We start from the raw sequence: 19159 nt of genomic DNA, 5'->3' as shown, positions 1-19159 counted from the left end.
CTCATGCATAACAAATTTTTTCATTATGACCACTGCATCTTCCCAACCCTGGCAGCTCTACATGGCCCGTGGGACTGCAACAGAAGCAGTGTAATTTATTTCTTCCCCAAAATCCATTCAGGTAATGTTTGTCCTGTCCGTTTGCATATATGTTAAACTTCTCTCTGCTTTGTTCTCTTATAGGTGTTTACTAGAACACTTTTTATAAGGTCAGAATTAAATCTTGGTTGAAAGAAAACATGAGGGTTATTTGTGTAACAGATTAAGTAAATGGACTTTGTAAAGAAGATGAAAAGTTTCAAGGTTAAAAAAAAGTCTGTGTCAAACCTAAATACATAAGGTACTGTGTTATTCACAAACATTTCAGTATTAGAGCCACAGAAAACATTTTTAAAAATCAGCCTCTTACCTTGGAAAAAATGTGCAATTTCCTCCCAATAATGGTTTTACTAGATTTTTCTTCTTTTATCTAGCACAAAACTGACATTTATCTGTCATCATTGGGTCCTTGGGGATTTGCATTATATTAACATTATCACTTTACCATATTTGCAGAGCTTAAGCCAGCCCAATAGTAAATCTCTTTGGAGATTAATAAAGATGAAACACATAGATAAAATTTCAGAATCTGAAAAATTATCAGCAAAACTATTTTGTTGGCAATCTTCTTAATGCTGAAGGAATTAACTAAGCTCAGTTTTTATGGGACAAAGTGTATGCTTTTAAAATAAAAGTTTAATTTCTCAATTACCTCCATTTCTAATTCTTCAGAGTCTTAAGCTCCTAAATGTCTGTTTTCCTTAGCAATAAACACATTCTTTCAAAATTACAGTAATAGTCAAGAAAATAATCACTGGACAGTAAGTTCAAGCACTGAAGTATTTCTCAGTACAAATTAAATAGAGGTATACATATACCCACTAGTAGGTTGTGCCTCAGTTTTAATCCATACTCTGGTTCCTTGGGGGCGGGGCTCATAGATGTGGAAAATGTTCTTTATTTACTGTATTAGTAAAGAACACAGGATAAACACAGCGATAGAATGCTAACAGCCTTGTAACTTTAAAAAAAAAAAAAAAACCTGTGTTCCAGGTGCAAAGTATATTGTGTAGGTGACTGCATCACACCTAGTCAACAAAACAGAGTAGTTACTGAACACACACGCCTTGTGCTGAGGACCACACATTTCTTAAGTCTTTGGATGGGATGGGATCAAACAAAGAATCAAGTTACCACACTACAATTCTGTGGCTTGGAAGCCTTTCCTATGTTTCCAGCAAAGACTTTGAGAACTTTGAAGTATATTTAGTATTTTAATATAAAGAAAGTAAGCAGTGATATAGCTACTTTCTTAAATCCTGTAACATAACCTGGATTCTGCCATCATTAAAACTACTACAAAACTGAAATATTCCTGGTCAGGCGGCAGTAAGGCCACACTTATTTGAACATGAATCTTCTACTCGGTTTCCTTCTCTGTCTTCTGTAAGCTGGGGTCATTCCTTTGTGCTACCAAAATTCAGAGCAAAACACCACTTATCAGTTGCTTTCCCCCAAGAAACCTAGAAATTTCAGGTATGTCCCTAACATTCTGACTTACCAAGAGCATACTGGAAAAATCACCTTTCCAGAAAGGGGAAAAAAAAAAAAAGATGAAAATATTCCTGTTTCCTTTATTGGTCCATTGGAGTTGGTGATGGACAGGGAGGCCTGGGGTGCTGCGATTCATGGGGTCACAAAGAGTCAGACACGACTGACCAACTGAAGTGAACTAAAGGATATTCTTCAAATACTGCCTTAATTCTTTTTAAATATGCTTTAACTTAGTGTCCTTTTAAGTGTTATTATTGGTTACTCTGAACTTTAACATGTATCCCATTTTTCCAAAGATCATTTTTTTAAAAGTCACAGAATGACAGAAGCACAGTGTACATTAGTCATGCTACAACTTCCTGAATTTCTACACTTTGGTCTTACCAGTTACAAGTACACATGTGCCTCCATGTGTCCAGCAAAGTTTTAGCTTATGGCAAATGCAGAAGCACTCCAGCTTTGCCCTCAAAACACGTAAAATCAAGCTGGTGCTCTATACTGCATCCATGAAACCGTTATTAAAAATACACCTAACATAAGAATTAAATGATATAAAAATGATGTTTTCTCATTTTTAAGACTGAGGAGCCCCAGGGGGGTTCCCACTTGCTTTGTTTCCTGTAGAAATCATCCCGCCTTTTCAATGACTGTATTAAGCTTGCATGGCAGTTGGGAAGGTCTTGTCTTCATTTTCAACTGACCAAGGCAGTTCTTCGTTGTCACTGAGTCTTCCCAGGTGGCGCAGTGGTAAAGAATCCACCTACCAAGGTAGATGTGGGTTCAATCCCTGGGTCAGAAAGATCCCCCAGAGAAGGGAATGGCAACCCACTCCAGTATTCTTGCCTGGAGAATCCCATGGACGGAGGAGCCTGGTGGGCTACAGTCCAAGGGGTCACAAAGAGTCGGACATGACTGAGCATGCACACATTACGTAATATAGTGAGTGTATGGTTATGATGAAACCCTTTTCCACTGGACATAATTACCTGTCTCAGCTTCTTCACAGCTGTTACTACCGATGCTAGAAGAGAGGTTTTACTGCCCTCTCCCCTCCTGCAAGCAAGCTCTGTTTCTCCCCTCCTACCCTGCAGTCCTTTACTTCCTTTTCACTTTTTCCTCTGGAAAACTTCTTCTTTTATAAAAGTGGCTGCACTTTATTGCTCTCCTCTCTTTTCTTATCATCTGCCTTCTGTCACAGCCCAGCTGGGAATTGATCGAACGAAAAAAGCTAGAGCTGGAATTGTTTCAAGTCATTTTCTCCTGAGCCCCAGGGCACCCCAGGAACTGATTCATATACTTCTCACCTCTTTGCAACCTTCTCTCATCTCTTCCAAGTGCCAGGCTAAAACCACCGAACAGCATGTGGCAGCCTGTCACCAAAGGAAACACGTGGTCCCAAACCCCATTATCACTATGACATTTGATGCCTCAGACAGTGAGCCTAATGCCTTGCCTTTGCCAACACTCAAGTCAAGAAAATTATAGAATGTAATCAAGTTATCCATCTTTGTGAGTTGTGCTGTGTCTTGTCTAGTACTGTAATTAAATGAGTTGTACATACTGAAATAAGGAGATCAGCCAGGTATCAAGGAGTCTTGTTCTCAAGTTTGCTACAAACATCTGCTCAGGGCTCTTAGGATGAAGAGTTGTCTTTTTCCATCTTCACTATTAGAAGTAAATTGGTTATAATAAAGGGGAAAATACAGGTTATAGCCAAGAATTCTAAGCATGTAGCAAGACATACGAGACTTATATATCAGATTGACAACTAGCTGGCTTCATTGTCAACTAGTGACTCCAAACACCAAGAATCAGTACTTTTATGCAAACTAAAAGATGTCTTTTTATCAGTGATATTGCTATGAATGTTAAGACCCTTAAATAGAGTCATGCTGCTGCTGCTAAGTAGCTTCAGTCATGTCCAACTTTGTGCGACCCCATAGATGGCAGCCCACCAGGCTCCCCCATCCCTGGGATTCTCCAGGCAAGAACACTGAAGTGGGTTGCCATTTCCTTCTCCAATGCATGAGAGTGAAAAGTGAAAGTGAAGTCGCTCAGTCGTGTCCGACTCTTAGCGACCCCATGGACTGCAGCCCACCAGGCTCCTCTGTCCATGGGACTTTCCAGGCAAGAGTACTGGAGTGAGGTGCCATTGCCTTCTCCAAAATAAAGTCATAAGGGCATGCATATGTTCATAGTGGCGAAAAGTGAAAGAAGAACTATTGTAGCCATTAAGGCTAATATACCACAAGAATGACTATAAAACACACTATGGTCTATCAAGGTTTATATGTGTTCTAAGCCAGAGAAGCCTGGAACATTCTCAACAACTACACAGTAAAAGCTAAGTGAGGACAGCCCTATTGCAAGAGAAAGAAAACAGGTTAAGATGCAAGTTATTGAATTATACTTGTGTTTTTATTCCCTAACTTTAAAGGAAATGCTTTCAAAATTCCTTATAGACTTAATCTTGGCTCCTTTATGCAAAGTGATAAACTGTTTTAACTGTAGGGATTGCTTTATGGGAAATTTTTACTGGCTTTTTAAACTTAAACTGTCAAAATAGTCACTCTGCCTTTCTCAGGAATTGAACAAGGCTGAAAATACTTTCCAGTTATTATAATTCAGACGGATTCAAAGCACAATCAAAGCAGAGTCTCCAGCCCATTGTCGGGAGGAAAAAAAAAATGAGGTTGTGAATGCTAAGCGCTAAGGCATCTTCTGTAAATGGACCGGCAAGGATTGTAAAGTGGTTTATTTTTCAGTATTACTTTTTCCCACAAGCCAGAAAAAAACAAAACAAAACAAAACAAAACACACTATATGTTAACACTGGCCTCCCATTTCTCCAGTTTACAAATGGCTTACATTCCCCCTAATGATTTTATATCTTCTCACTTCTTCAAAGTTTCTGGTCCATGGGTTATTAATTTGCCTCTGTGTTTTGAAAGAGACTACCATGTGCTTCCTAGCAGCCATCACTCTTTTTGGTGTGGTTTCTTAGGCCATTAGAAGATGGGCATCAGTGATGACTGTGACTTCCAGATCACATTCTTGTTAGAAATTGCCCAACCTCTCTTTCCCTCTCCTATTGCCTTTAATGCAGGTATGATGCTGGTGACACAGCTCTGTCCATACAGACAAAGGAAAACATCCTGAAAAATGGTGGATGGATCAGACAAAGGAAGCCTGGTCCTCAAATGTCCTGCTAGATCATAATCATTTACATGCATCAGCTGGTTTCTTACCTTTTATATAGGAAAGAAATAAGTTTCTACCATGTTTGGGTCGCTACTTTTGTTTTTCTTTATTATAGCACCTCAGCTTATCTTCTATCGCAACTGTTTTATTTTTCATTTTATAAAGTTTTTTTTTTTTTTTTTTTTTACTGTTCTGGATGAGAATTTAAAAAGTCTCAGTGAGTAAACTCCAAAAAGTAACACAAACAGTAATACTGATACAATTAGAAAGTGTTTTACATTAAGTTAACAATTGTCTAAGAAATTTATCATGACTAGAAGATGACAAACACTACCCAAAAGTTTATAAAATGTCCCATAATTCTGAATTGTGCAAAATAAAATTTCACTTGAATAATTGTAATACTTCAAGATCCGCAAGGAAGATTCTTCAAAATACACGTATTCAAAGGTTCTAAGATATACTGAACAGGAATCTTTAATGGAGGAGTCTAGATTTGTGATTCTTTAATGGAGGAGTCTATATACAGAGTAACTTTTTAAAATCCTAGGCCTGGCCAAAGAAACATGTTGCTGCTAATCTAACAGCAGTAAGGGGCACACTGTTAGCTGATAGTTCTTACTGTATTTATATTAACTCACACTTTTCTGATAACCCTATGGCCAAAACCAGATATGTTTAATTGCTGTTAAGGACTATTAACAGAGCCATCACTGGGAGAAATGTTAGGGGAAACTAAGGCTAGAAATTTACCCTCAATACTTGCTTGCCAGGGCTCAGAGGAGACAAAAATAGCCAAACATAATTATCATTGAGCATTAAAAACCCTTTCATTGATTATCCGAAAACCAGTCTCCCTACCATTGATCTGCCTACTTCCAAGGCAGCTTAAGCAGTTAATGCTCAAATATATGGGAAGCTCCCAGTGCTCAATGGTCAGCTAAAAAGGGTGAAAGACAGAAAACAAATATGAATATAACTACATAACAATAGTCTACTGCATATTGATAGCCTAGTGTTATTTTATCAAAAAGCTCTTGGATATTCTATCATTTTCAAGATGATAAAGACACCAGGTAAAATTCTGTCAAGTACATAATAAACTTAATATTATTTCTTTCTTATTCCAGAGAGCATAATTCTTTTAGTCTGCCTGAGAATAAGAACTCTTCTACTTCTCCATAAAACATGAACATTTCAACAGACATAAGTAATTTAAAGCATGCATTACGGAGATTGAAGACTTCTACTCAACGGATGATGGAGAACCCCCAAAGTGTGAATATTTATGCAAATTTCAAATACAAGGAAATTGCTGTATATGAGATTATGTTTACACATAGAACATCCAAATTGGAATTCACCCTGAGCGGAATTCTTCTTACAGAGGAAAATAAGTCAAGCTGAAGTCAACAGGAAATAAAAATATGGGAGGAGGAGAGGAGAGGACAAATTGTCCCAGGCAAAATAATAAAGACTGAAGGAAGACATGCAATTTTGCAAAACATATGCGTTAAAGACTCACAGTGCCCAATCTGTCAGAGCTCTTGTCACAGCACCTGGCACAAAGTGGATTCTCAATGAACATTAGTTTCCTTCTTTTGCCTCATCTTCTCCTTTTACTCCTTAATATTTTTTATTTAGTTCCCAGTACTGTCTGGTTGTGTTTCCTCAGTTCAGTTCAGTCCAATCAATCAGTCGTGTCCAACTCTTTGCAACCCCATGGACTGCAGCACGCCAGGCCTCCTTTTCCATCACCAACTCCCGGAGTTTACTCAGACTCAAGTCCATTGAGCTGGTGATGCCAACCAAACATCTCATCCTCTGTCATCCCCTTCTCCTCCTATCTTCAGTCTTTCCCAGCATCAGGGTCTTTTCAAATGAGTCTGGTCCTCGCATCACGTGGCCAAAGTATTGGAGTTTCAGTTTCAGCATCAATCCTTTCAATGAATATTCAGGACTGATTTCCTTTAGGATGGACTGGTTGGATATCCTTGCAGTCCAAGGGACTCTCGAGAGTCTCCTCCAACACCACACTTCAAAAGCATCAATTCTTCAGCGCTCAGCTTTCTTTATAGTCCAATTCTTACATCCATACATGACCACTGGAAAAACCATAACTTTGACTAGACGGTCCTTTGTTGGAAAAGTAATGTCTCTGCTTTTTAACATGCTGTCTAGGTTGGTCATAACTTTCCTTCCAAGGAGCAAGCATCTTTTAATTTCATGGCTGCAATCATCATCTGCCATGATTTTGAACCCCCAAAAAATAAAGTCTCTCATTGTTTCCATTGTTTCCCCATTTATTTGCCATGAAATGATGGGACCAGATGCCACGATCTTAGTTTTCTGAATGTTGAGTTTTAAGCCCACTTTTTCACTCTCCTCTTTCATTTCTACTAGAAGACAATTTAAGCAAGCCCTTTTGAGAGCTCTTCATGTCATTAGTTGTCACAGAATTATCTAATTACCAGGTTTCCTTACACCATCAGCTCATAAAACTAACCAAGAACACATCTTCTCCTCCTGCAGTTAATGCTTCCACGTGTACTCTGGACTTCATTTGTTTTCCTATTTCCCAGGATGCTGCTTTCATGAGAGCTCCCTCCCTTCATTAATCTGCAATATTATGTATTTTTGTATTTTTACTCATCTCCCTTTAACTATATTTAAACATCTTCTGTTCAAGAAACTCATAGTTTGACCCTCATCCTGTTTTTATTCTTCTATTCAATGCCAGACTCATCATATAGAGGTCCTCTTTACATTGCTTCTAGATATTTCCCATTTATTTCTAAGAAATTTGTTTTTTTGTACTGATATTCATGAAACTATTACCTCAAATACAACAATGAACTTTCTCCATCTATTTTCACTTTTCTGTAGCATTTAGTAAAAATATCAAACTTCAAATCTCTTGGTTTTCAAGACTGCACTCATTTCTTAGTGCTTCACTTTGCTTTCCCATAATGTGGATTAAATGAACTAATACAATTGATATGCTTAGAGTAGGACATTCATATAGAAAATGCTCAATAAGTGTTTTATTTCTTTAGTCCTTTTGTCTAAAGCACCTTGTCTTCAACATCTATCTAAAGTCTATGATGATGTCCTTCTTCCCACCTCACCATTGAGATGGCCTCTCATTCCCTAATGTAATTCTCTATGCATGTAATTCCCAAATACATCCCCAGACTTAACCTTTTGTACCTTGATTTCATATTTCTAGTTGCCCACTTGATCCCTTCTCTTCTATGTCTTGCCAGCTATGGAAACACACCAGATCCCAAGATCAGCTCCTCTTGGCATTTTCAAACTGCACATTTTAAAATCTTTAATCTTTATTCTAATATCTACACCCCTTGCATATAATATGTAACTTAAGTCTTGATGCTTATTGCAAAATATCTGAATTGCCCATTTCCTTCCATTCTTATAGCTCAGATCCAAATTAGACCATACCTTAGGTAGATCAACAATCTGATTGTTCTTCCCAACTGTCCCTGTTTCCCAAATTCCTTCAACATATTACTATCAAACCACTATTCCTAAAGCATGCCAGAAGCTGTCATTCTCACTCAAAGTCAGTCACAGTCCATAGTCTCTGCTTTGCGCTTAAGGCTCTCCTTTCACTGGACCGTGTACCTCTGACACTTTGCTTTGCGCTGTACTATGACCTGGTACCTTACTCCAGCCCCGTCTTGCTTCTTCTTTCTGTCCCTTATCCACTTCCACACTGTTCTTACTTCCACTCACTCTTCCTTCCCCTACCTTAACAACTCCCTAACCTTAACCCAAGAAGCATCCCCAATTTTTCCATAAAGTTCTCCCAAACTCTTATTTCATTTTGTTCCAAATCTCCCAATTAGTTCAAAGTAAAAGTTGGACATGTTTGCACGGTTTTTATCTTCCCTGATATGCATTATATTCCATCGTCAGCAATTCATCATCTGTTTAAGCTGATTTTGATTTTGATTTATGGCCTTGATTTAAAATACAAAAACTAGGAGAGGGAAATAGCAAATAACAGCAGGTCACTCGGAGAAGGCAATGGTACCCCACTCCAGTACTCTTACCTGGAAAATCCCATGGATGGAGGAGCCTGGTGGGCTACAGTCCATGGGGTCACTAGGAGTCGGACACGACTGAGCGACTTCACTTTCACTTTTCCCTGTCATGCATTGGAGAAGGAAATGGCAACCCACTCTAGTGTTCTTGCCTGGAGAATCCCAGGAACAGGGGAGCCTGGTGGGCTGCTGTCTATGGGATCACATAGAGTCTGACATGACTAAAGTGACTTAGCAGCAGCAGTAGCAGCACTTGAGAAAAGGGATTTATTTAAAAGTTAAGTAAAAATAAAGGGACTAGGAAAAATTATGTGAAATGCATTTAGACAATTTTATCTACTTCCCAATATTGAAGTAGTATTTGATCAGTCCTGGGGGTGAAAATATGACCTTAATGGACTCTTATTTCTCAACAGAAATGCTGGGAAGAGAGAGAATAAGAACTTTACCAGTGTCTATGAGGAACTGGCCTGGAGAGTAGAGACACTGCCTGTGAATGACAGGCACTGATTACCTGTTGCATCTACCCTTATTGTCTAGAGGTATAATTCCTTCAGGCTCTATCTCAACTTAAAGGAAATGTTCCTTAAATCCATCCACTTCCCTTGCTCTGGCCGAGTCTATGCTTCTCAAAGCCATCAATTATTAACAAATTGAGTTTCCCACATATATTGCTGTCAAAAGATTGGTGTCCTGAGAAGACAGCTGGTTCTAGTTATAAATAGCCCTAGGTGGATCTTGCTTTATAAATAAGCCAGACTTTGGTTTACAAATCCATCTCTTCAGAGTCTTATTACTGTGAATCAATTCATCAACATGAAAACAACTTAGGGCAGCCGTTAGTCAAGGAGAAAACCCTACAGAGAAGCGAACACAGCAGCATGAAAAGCACTGACTCATCTGCCTCCTTACAGGTCCTCTTAGCAACGCTAGAAGAGAAAGGAGAAATCCAGGAACCTGCACAGATATTTGCTCCTTGACTTCTTTTACTGCAAAATTAGTAAGTTGAAAAAAAAAAAAAATTAGTAAGTTGAAATTGGCATGAGCTAAGGGATAACTCTTAAAATATCCTATAAAATCTAGATAGCCAACTTCTTAAACTCCCACTAATTTTGCCCATGGACCATATTACCTCCTTACCTTCTTTCCTGGAAAGTGAAGGATGATACTCTCTTCTCTGAGCTCTGACTACAATAGTGCTTTATTTCTAAATGCCCTCTCAACTCCTCTTTAAAACCTTACCTGATGTTTGTGTCCCAATCCTTTTTTTTTTTTTTTTCTTGAATCAAATAAATTGTGAAAGACTATCTGTGAATAATTACAAAAAACCAACTGGGAAACTACTTGCCCTCAACTCCCATCCTATCCAGGTAATGCCTTTATCTTTCAATTCTCCTTATTGCCCATGTTTTTCATGTAATATAAATGGATAAGCAAGTTAAAAAGCAAAATGAAAAAAAAAAAATGGTGTGTATTCAGACCAGATAAAGCCTAGCCTTGGGAACTCCAATACTTTGGCCACTTGATGCGAAGAACTGACTCATTTGAAAAGACCCTGATGCTGGGAAAGATTGAAGGCAGGAAGATAAGAGGATGACAGAGGATGAGATAGTTGGATGGCATCACTGACTTGATGGACATGAGTTTAAGTAAGCTCTGGGAGATAGTGAAGGTCAGGGAAGCCTGGCATACTGCAATCCATGAGGTCATAAAGGGTCGGACATGACTGAGTGACTGAACTGAATTGAACTGAACTGGGATTATTCACGGAAGACAGTGAGGAGCTCTTGAAGTGTTCAAAGCAGGAGCAGTGCGGGTTTAGGATGGGTCTTAAATGATATTCACCATCATGGAAGATGGATTTGAAGTAAACAAAATTGAGAACAGAGATCCCAAAGAAAAGATAACTGAAATAGCATAGCAAGAGTTGAAATCCTAAGATAAAGGTATAACAGTAGGAATTATTAGTAGACAAGGAATATTTGAAAGAAACACACACACAAGTAAAAAGTCAATCTTCTTGACTAAGCAAATATTCCAAGTTTCACAGGTGAGTAACAAAGTAGACAATAAGGTAAGAAGATACGACAATAAGGACTCAGGAGAAGTTAACCTAGGAGGCAAGATAGTAAATTCATCCTGAAAATGATGATTCAAGATGTCAAAAGTATATTGTGGTGGAGATCTCCAGCAAGCAGTTCAAATATATTAATATGAGGCTCTGAGGAAGTTTTGGACTAGGCTTATAAATTTGGAAATACTATGTAAATGAAAGCTAAAAATATCAGAATAAGTGAAGCTAATGAAAGTCAGCATGAAATGTAGGTAAGAAAGAAAACGGACCAAGACCCAAATTGAAGAAGTAGAGGAGCGAGCCCACCCAGGACAAAGAAATGGAATGAACAAAGATAAAGGAAAATGGAAAGAAAGACAGGCTTCATGGTAGAGAAGTAATCCATGATGCCAAGTTCATGACTCAATTTTTCAAGAAGTTTATTAACGACCTTATAGAGAGCAAAGAAGAAGTTTATTAATGACCTTATAGAGAGCAAAAAGACCTTATAGAGAGCCAATCAAAATGTGTTGGAAGGTGACAGATGTAAATGGAAATACATGAATTACACATTAGTTGAGGGAGGAAACCACAATAATTGCAGAAATGTGACATTAAATCCAGGGGATTTTTAATATAAAATGTTGACTATGTATTTACATCACAAGAAAGTGACTAGTGGTAGAAAGATGGAGATAGATAAGATAAATGATGGTAGAGACAGACACTGATGGGGTGGCGTCTTAAGGAAGACAACACACGAGGGTCAGTAACACAAAAGGAAACAGTCTCTGGAGAGGAGGAGAAATAGGTAAAAAGTTACTATGGTGGAAAAAAGAAAAGATAATGTCTTTGGGAATTCCAGTTGACAGTGGGAAGACAATTTTTTTTTTCAAAAAACATAATTTTTGCTTACCAGGTGTCCATTCCACCCTTCTAGAAATAGCACTTTGCAGGAAATTTTGCTTTGAGGAAACGTCTCAGTCTTTATGGTTTTGGTACAGCTAAAACCATCTCCCTGCCACCACCTTCATCAGGAACTGAGATCTCCTAGTGAGCACACTCCATTCATCTGGCCAAAATAATTGACTAAGGTCAGGTGACCCACTTACTAGAAGGATTTCTACCATGATGACTAAGCTGCCATGAGCCACTACAAATCCAGACTAGAATGGCTGCAGCCCATCTCACAGCCACAGGTGAAATATGTACAAGACCAATTCAGGGACCAGTAGGGTGACCACAAAAATCATCATCCGGAGGAAAACACTTTTGTCCAGGAGAGCTGCTAAAACTGGCCTCCAGAAGGACAAAATGGATCTGGACTATCCCAGGCAAACCAAGTCACCTGACCAAGAGATAGAGATAGATTCTTCATAGTATTAACTGAGAATGTGGACCCAGAATTTCAGATTATATTGCTGACAAATTCCCAGTTTCTCAAAATCCAATTTGAGTAGGGTTTGTCTCTCCTAAAACTTCAGGGAATTGCATAGAGAAGCTATGTAAAAAAGAAAAAAAAAAAATGTCGTACAGAGTCATGTCAGGTTCGGTTCAGTTGACTTCAGTCGCTCAATCGTGTCCAACTCTTTGTGACCCCATGGACCGCAGCACTCCAGTCTTCCCTGTCCATCACCAACCCCCAGAGCTTACTCAAATTCATGTCCATTGCATCAGTGATGCCATCCAACCATAGCATCCTCTGTTATCTGCTTCTCCTCCCACCTTCAATCTTTCCCAGCATCAGGGTGTTTTCAAATGAGTCTGCTCCTTGCATCAGGTGGCCAAAGTATTGGAGTTTCAGTTTCAGCATCAATCCATCCAATGTATATTCAGGACTGATTTCCTTTAGGATGGACTGGTTGGATCTCCTTGCTGTCCAAGGGACTCTCAAGAGTCTTCTCCAACACCAGGGTTCAAAAGCATCCATTTTTGGTGCTCAGCTTTCTTTATAGTCCAACTCTCACGTCCTTACATGACCACTGGAAAAATCATAGCTGTGACTAGATGGACCTTTGTTGGCAAAGTAATGTCTCTGCTTTTATAATATGCTGTCTAGGTTCATCATAACTTTTCTTCCAAGGAGCAAATGTCTTTTAATTTCATGGCTGCAATCACCATCTGCAATGATTTTGGACCCCCAAAAATAAAGTCTGTCACTGTTTCCCCATCTATTTGCCATGAAGTGATGAGACTGGATGCCATGATCTTAGTTTTCTGAATGTTGAGCTTTAAGCCAACTTTTTCACTCTCCTCTTTCACTTTCATCAAGAGGCTTTTTAGTTCCTCTTCACTTTCTGCCATAAGGGTGATGTTATCTGCATATCTGAGATTATTGACATTTCTCCTGGCAATCTTGATTCCAGCTTGTGCTTCATCCAGTCTAGCATTTCTCATGATGTACTCTGCAAATAAGTTACATAAGCAGGGTGACAATATACAAACTTGATGTACACATGTCAGATAAGGCAGTCATATTCACAAGGCTGGGAACATGAGGAGAAATAGGAAATCACTGAATTCACAGCATTTTACAGTAATGTCAATCTGGGGAGTTCAAATAATTAAATATGCTAAAATAACACTATGCTTTTCATGCTTAGAAAAGCTATGCATGTCATATAATCATTACAAAATGTAATAAAAAAGATTTTCCTAGAGTAGTACCTATCAAAGTAATCACGTTATTATGTGTACACCCATGGCAAATTCATGTTGATGTATGGCAAAACCAATACAATATTGTAAAGTAATTAGCCTCCAATTAAAATTTTAAAATATATATATATATATAAAATTCTTAACACATTTCCTCTAGGTTAAGACAGGAAAGGCAAAGATAACACATGGATCTAAACGTAAGACCAGAAACTATAAAACTCCTAGAGGAGAACATAGGCAAAACACTCTCCGACATACATCACAGCAGGATCCTCTATGACCCACCTCCCAGAATATTGGAAATAAAAGCAAAAATAAACAAATGGGACCTAATTAACCTTAAAAGCTTCTGCACATCAAAGGAAACTATTAGCAAGGTGAAAAGACAGCCTTCAGAATGGGAGAAAATAATAGCAAATGAAGCAACCGACAAACAACTAATCTCAAAAATATACAAGCAACTCCTACAGCTCAACTCCAGAAAAATAAACGACCCAATCAAAAAATGGGCCAAAGAACTAAATAGACATTTCTCCAAAAAAGACATACAGATGGCTAACAAACACATGAAAAGATGCTCAACATCACTCATTATCAGAGAAATGCAAATCAAAACCACTATGAGGTACCATTTCACACCAGTCAGAATGGCTGCGATCCAAAAGTCTACAAATAATAAATGCTGGAGAGGGTGTGGAGAAAAGGGAACCCTTTTACACTGTTGGTGGGAATGCAAACTAGTACAGCCACTATGGAGAACAGTGTGGAGATTCCTTAAAAAACTGGAAATAGAACTGCCTTATGATCCAGCAATCCCACTGCTGGGCATACACACTGAGGAAACCAGAAGGGAAAGAGACACGTGTACCCCAATGTTCATCACAGCACTGTTTATAATAGCCAAGACATGGAAGCAACCTAGATGTCCATCAGCAGATGAATGGATAAGAAAGCTGTGGTACATATACACAATGGAGTATTACTCAGCCATTAAAAAGAATACATTTGAATCAGTTCTAATGAGGTGGATGAAACTGGAGCCTATTATACAGAGTGAAGTAAGCCAGAAGGAAAAACATAAATACAGTATACTAACGCATATATATGGAATTTAGAAAGATGGTAACAATAACCCAGTGTACGAGACAGCAAAAGAGACACTGATGTATAGAACAGTCTTATGGACTCTGTTGCAGAGGGAGAGGGTGGGAAGATTTGGGAGAATGGCAATGAAACATGTAAAATATCATGTAGGAAACGAGTTGCCAGTCCAGGTTCGATGCATGATGCTGGATGCTTGGGGCTGGTGCACTGGGACGGCCCAGAGGGATGGTATGGGGAGGGAGGAGGGAGGAGGGTTCGGGATGGGGAACACATGTATATCTGTGGCGGATTCATTTTGATATTTGGCAAAACTAATACAATTATGTAAAGTTTAAAAATAAAATAAAATTAGAGAAAAAAAAAAATCATTTGAGACAGAGCTTACCTTTATTGATGCATCAACTGAAAGCTTCCATTAAGAAGATCAGTGAGCGGAAGGAGCCAAGATGGCAGAGGAGTAGGATGGGGAGAACACTTTCTCCCCCACAAATTCATCAAAAGAGCATTTCAACGTAGAGCAAATTCCACAAAACAACTTCTGAATGCCGGCAGAGGACATCAGGCACCCAGAAAAGCAACCCTACTCTTCGAAAGGAGGTAGGAAAAACTATGAAAGACAAAAAAAGAGACAAAAGAGGGAGGGATGGAGTTCCGTCCCAGGAAGGGAGTCTTAAAAAGAGAGAAGTTTCCAAACACCAGGAAACCTTCTCACTGCCAAATCTGTGCCGAGCTTTGGAAGCACAGAGGGCAACTTAACAGGGAGAAAAAATAAATAAACAATTAAAACTCGCACACTGCAAGCCCTACAGTAACTCCCCCAGCAGAGAAGCAGTGCAGACGCATGCACACGCCATTGGCAAGCAGGGGCTGGGCAGGGAGGCGCGGCGCGGGCTGCATCGCTTAGAGTAAGAATCTGGCCTGAATACCCTGAGCGCTATCTGAGCAAAATAATTTGGGCTAGCAAACCAGACTGTGGGATATCTACCACACGAAAAGCCAGCCCTAACCTAAGACACTGCCAGGCCCGCGCATTGAACAAAGGACTGAACAGAGATAGCCGGCAGCAGACCATCCCCCTCCGGTGACAGGCAGCCAGAGCTGGAAGGGGGCAATCGCAGCCCCAGAGAGACATTATCTATAAAACTGTAAGCAGGCTTCTTTGCTAACAAACTTCTTGGGGGTCTGGACGGTCAACATCTGCCTGAGAAGGTGCGCCGGTTTTACATCCAGATAACCGAGTGGCGGGGAACCGATAAGTCGCAGCATTGGCGCTCACCAAACACCTCATCACCTGAGCTGCACGGACCTGGGAAGAGCACAAAACGCAGGCCCAACTGAGCCTGCACCTCTGAGGACTACCCGAGTGCCTGAACCTGAGCGGCTTGGACCTGGGAGGTGCATGCAACCCAGGGCCAGCCTCGGATTGTCCCCGGCGGAACAATCTAGAGCCCGAGCAGTGTGGGCAGGGAGGCTACACGCGCCGTGAGCTGGGGCAGACCCAGTGTGGCTGAGGCACTGCGAGCGCACGCCAGTGTTATTTGTTTGCAGCATCCCTCCCTCCCTCCCCACAGCGCGACTGAATAAGTGAGCCTAAAAAAAAAAAGTGTCCTCCACCGTCCCCTTTGTGTCAGGGCAGAAACCAGACACTGAGGAGACCAGCAAACAGAAAAAGTTATAACAGAGGGAAACGCCTCGGAGATTAAAACCCTATGGTTACTACGGACTACATAGGAAGGGGCCTATAGATCTTGAGAAATATAAGTCAGACCAAGGAACTAGGCAAAAATGAACTGAATCCACAATACACACACAAAACCAGAGAAAGTCCTAGATATATTTTTACTATTTTTACGATCATTCTTTTTTTTTTAATTAAAAAAAAAAAATTTAAGTCCTCTATTGTTCCTTTCATTTTCACTTTTATAACCTATTACTTTGCAAAAAAAAAAAAAAGACCCTATTTTTTTTCTTCTTCAGCAAACTTCATATATACATATATTTTATAATTTTTTGACCTTGTTTTTTTTTTTTTTCTTCTTTTCTTTAACATTGTATTTTTAAAATTCCAAACTCTACTCTAGATTTTTAATTTTAGCTTTTTGGTATATGTTATCCATTTTGTACCTATAGTTTTTTTTATAATTTCTGTGACTTTTTTTTTTCTTCTCTGTTTCTTTCTCTTCTTCTTTTATATAACATTGTATATCTGAAATTCCAAACTCTACTCTTGATTTTTAATTTATGCTTTTTGATATTTGATAACAATTTTGTACCTGTATTTTCTTTATAATTTTTGCGACATTGTTTGTTTTTGTTTGTTTGTTTGTTTGTTTTCTCTCTTTATTTTTCTTCTTCCTTTTTTTTAACATTGTATTTTTGAAATTCCAAACTCTACTCTCAATTTTTAACTTTTGCTTTTTGGTATTAGTTATCAATTTTGTACCTGTATTTTCTTTATAATTTTCGCAACCTTGTTTGTTTTTCTTTGTTCGTTTTTCCTCTTTCTTTTCCTTCTTTTCTTTAACATCGTATTTTTGAAATTCCAAAATCTACTCTAGATTTTGAATTTTTGCTTCTATGTATTTGTTACCAATTTTGTACCTTTAAGAACCCAATCTTCAGGACCCATTTTTCAGTAGGGAGCGAGATCACTGGCTTGACTGCTCTCTCTCCCTTTGGACTCTCCTTTTTCTCCACCAGGTCGCCTGTGTCTCCTACCTAACCCCTCTCTACTCTACCCAACTCTGTGAATTTCTGTGTTCCAGATGGTGGAGAACACTTAGGGAACTGATTACTGGCTGGATCTGTCTCCCTCCTTTTCATTCCCCCCTTTTATCCTTCTGGCCAGCTCTGTCTCCTTCCTCCTTCTTCTCTTCTCTGTATAACTCCATGAACATATCTGAGTGGTCCAGTTGTGGAGTGCACATAAGGAAGTGACTACTGGCTAGCCCACTCTCTGCACTATTGATTCCACCTCATCTCATTTGGGTCACCTCTAACTCCCTCCTCCCTCTTCTCTTCTCCATGTAACGCTGTGAACCTCTCTGAGTGACCCTCACAGTAGAGAAACTTTTCATCTTTAACGTAGATGTTTTATCAGTGGTGCTGTATAGAAGGAGAAGTTTTGAAACTACTGTAAAAATAAGACCGATAACTGGAAGCAGGAGGCTTAAGTCCAAACCCTGACTCCAGGGAACTCCTGACTCCAAGGAACATTAATTGACAGGAGCTCATCAAACACCTCCATACCTACACTGAAACCACGCATCACACAAGGGCCAACAAGTTCCAAGGCAAGACATACCAAGCAAATTCTCCAGCAACAAAGGAACACAGCCCTGAGCTTCAAGATACAGGCTGCCCAAAGTCACCCCAAAACCACAGACGTCTCATAACTCATTACTGGACATTTCATTGCACTCCAGAGAGAAGAAATCCAGCTCCACCCACCAGAATACCGACACAAGCTTCCCTAATCAGGAAACCTTGACAAGCCACCTGTACAAACCCACACACAGCAAGGAAATGCCACAATAAAGAGAACTACACAGCCTGCCAGAATACAGAAAGGACACCCAAAACTCAGCAATTTAAACAAGATGAAGAGACAGAGGAATACCCAGCAGATAAAGGAACAGGATAAATGCCCACCAAACCAAACAAAAGAGGAAGAGATAGGGAATCTACCTGATAAAGAATTCCGAATAATGATAGTGAAATTGATCCAAAATCTTGAAATCAAAATGGAATCACAGATAAATAGCCTGGAGACAAGGATTGAGAAGATGCAAGAAAGGTTTAACAAGGACCTAGAAGAAATAAAAAAGAGTCAATATATAATGAATAATGCAATAAATGAAATTAAAAACACTCTGGAGGCAACAAATAGTAGAATAACAGAGGCAGAAGATAGGATTAGTGAATTAGAAGATAGAATGGTAGAAATAAATGAATCAGAGAGGATAAAAGAAAAACGAATTAAAAGAAATGAGGACAATCTCAGAGGCCTCCAGGACAATATTAAACACTACAACATTCGAATCATAGGGGTTCCAGAAGAAGAAGACAAAAAGAAAGACCATGAGAAAATACTTGAAGAGATAATAGTTGAAAACTTCCCTAAAATGGGGAAGGAAATAATCACCCAAGTCCAAGACACCCAGAGAGTCCAAAACAGGATAAACCCAAGGTGAAACACCCCAAGACACATATTAATCAAATTAACAAAGATCAAACACAAAGAACAAATATTAAAAGCAGCAAGGGAAAAACAACAAATAACACACAAGGGAATTCCCATAAGGATAACAGCTGATCTTTCAATAGAAACTCTTCAAGCCAGGAGGGAATGGCAAGACATACTTAAAGTGATGAAAGAAAATAACCTACAGCCCAGATTATTGTACCCAGCAAGGATCTCATTCAAGTATGAAGGAGAAATCAAAAGCTTTTCAGACAAGCAAAAGCTGAGAGAATTCTG

The 19159-nt window shown here is 39.2% G+C and overlaps 1 long non-coding RNA gene across 8 annotated transcripts in view; it reads right to left on the bottom strand.

Moving 5' to 3' along the window:
• LOC147370026 (uncharacterized) overlaps nt 1–19159 on the bottom strand; it is a 253950-nt gene that overhangs the window by 221694 nt on the left and 13097 nt on the right. Inside the window, exon 3 of one of the 8 annotated variants that reach the window (XR_015168320.1) lies at nt 2228–2353. The exons of 6 other annotated variants lie outside the window; for them this stretch is intronic. This is a non-coding gene — a long non-coding RNA (uncharacterized LOC147370026). Of the gene's footprint in view, nt 1–2227; nt 2354–9280; nt 13320–19159 lie in introns of those variants that run through there. One more of the 8 variants, XR_015168316.1, reaches the window with a different exon arrangement.

This window comes from Bos grunniens, chromosome 7 (assembly GCF_055505025.1).
Source record: "Bos grunniens cultivar Pamir isolate PY7600 chromosome 7, Bosgru_T2T1.0, whole genome shotgun sequence".
In the NCBI taxonomy this organism is placed as follows: domain Eukaryota; kingdom Metazoa; phylum Chordata; class Mammalia; order Artiodactyla; family Bovidae; genus Bos; species Bos grunniens.
Note: the sequence above shows the minus strand (reverse complement) of the source record. Positions and strands in the feature narration are given on the sequence as shown.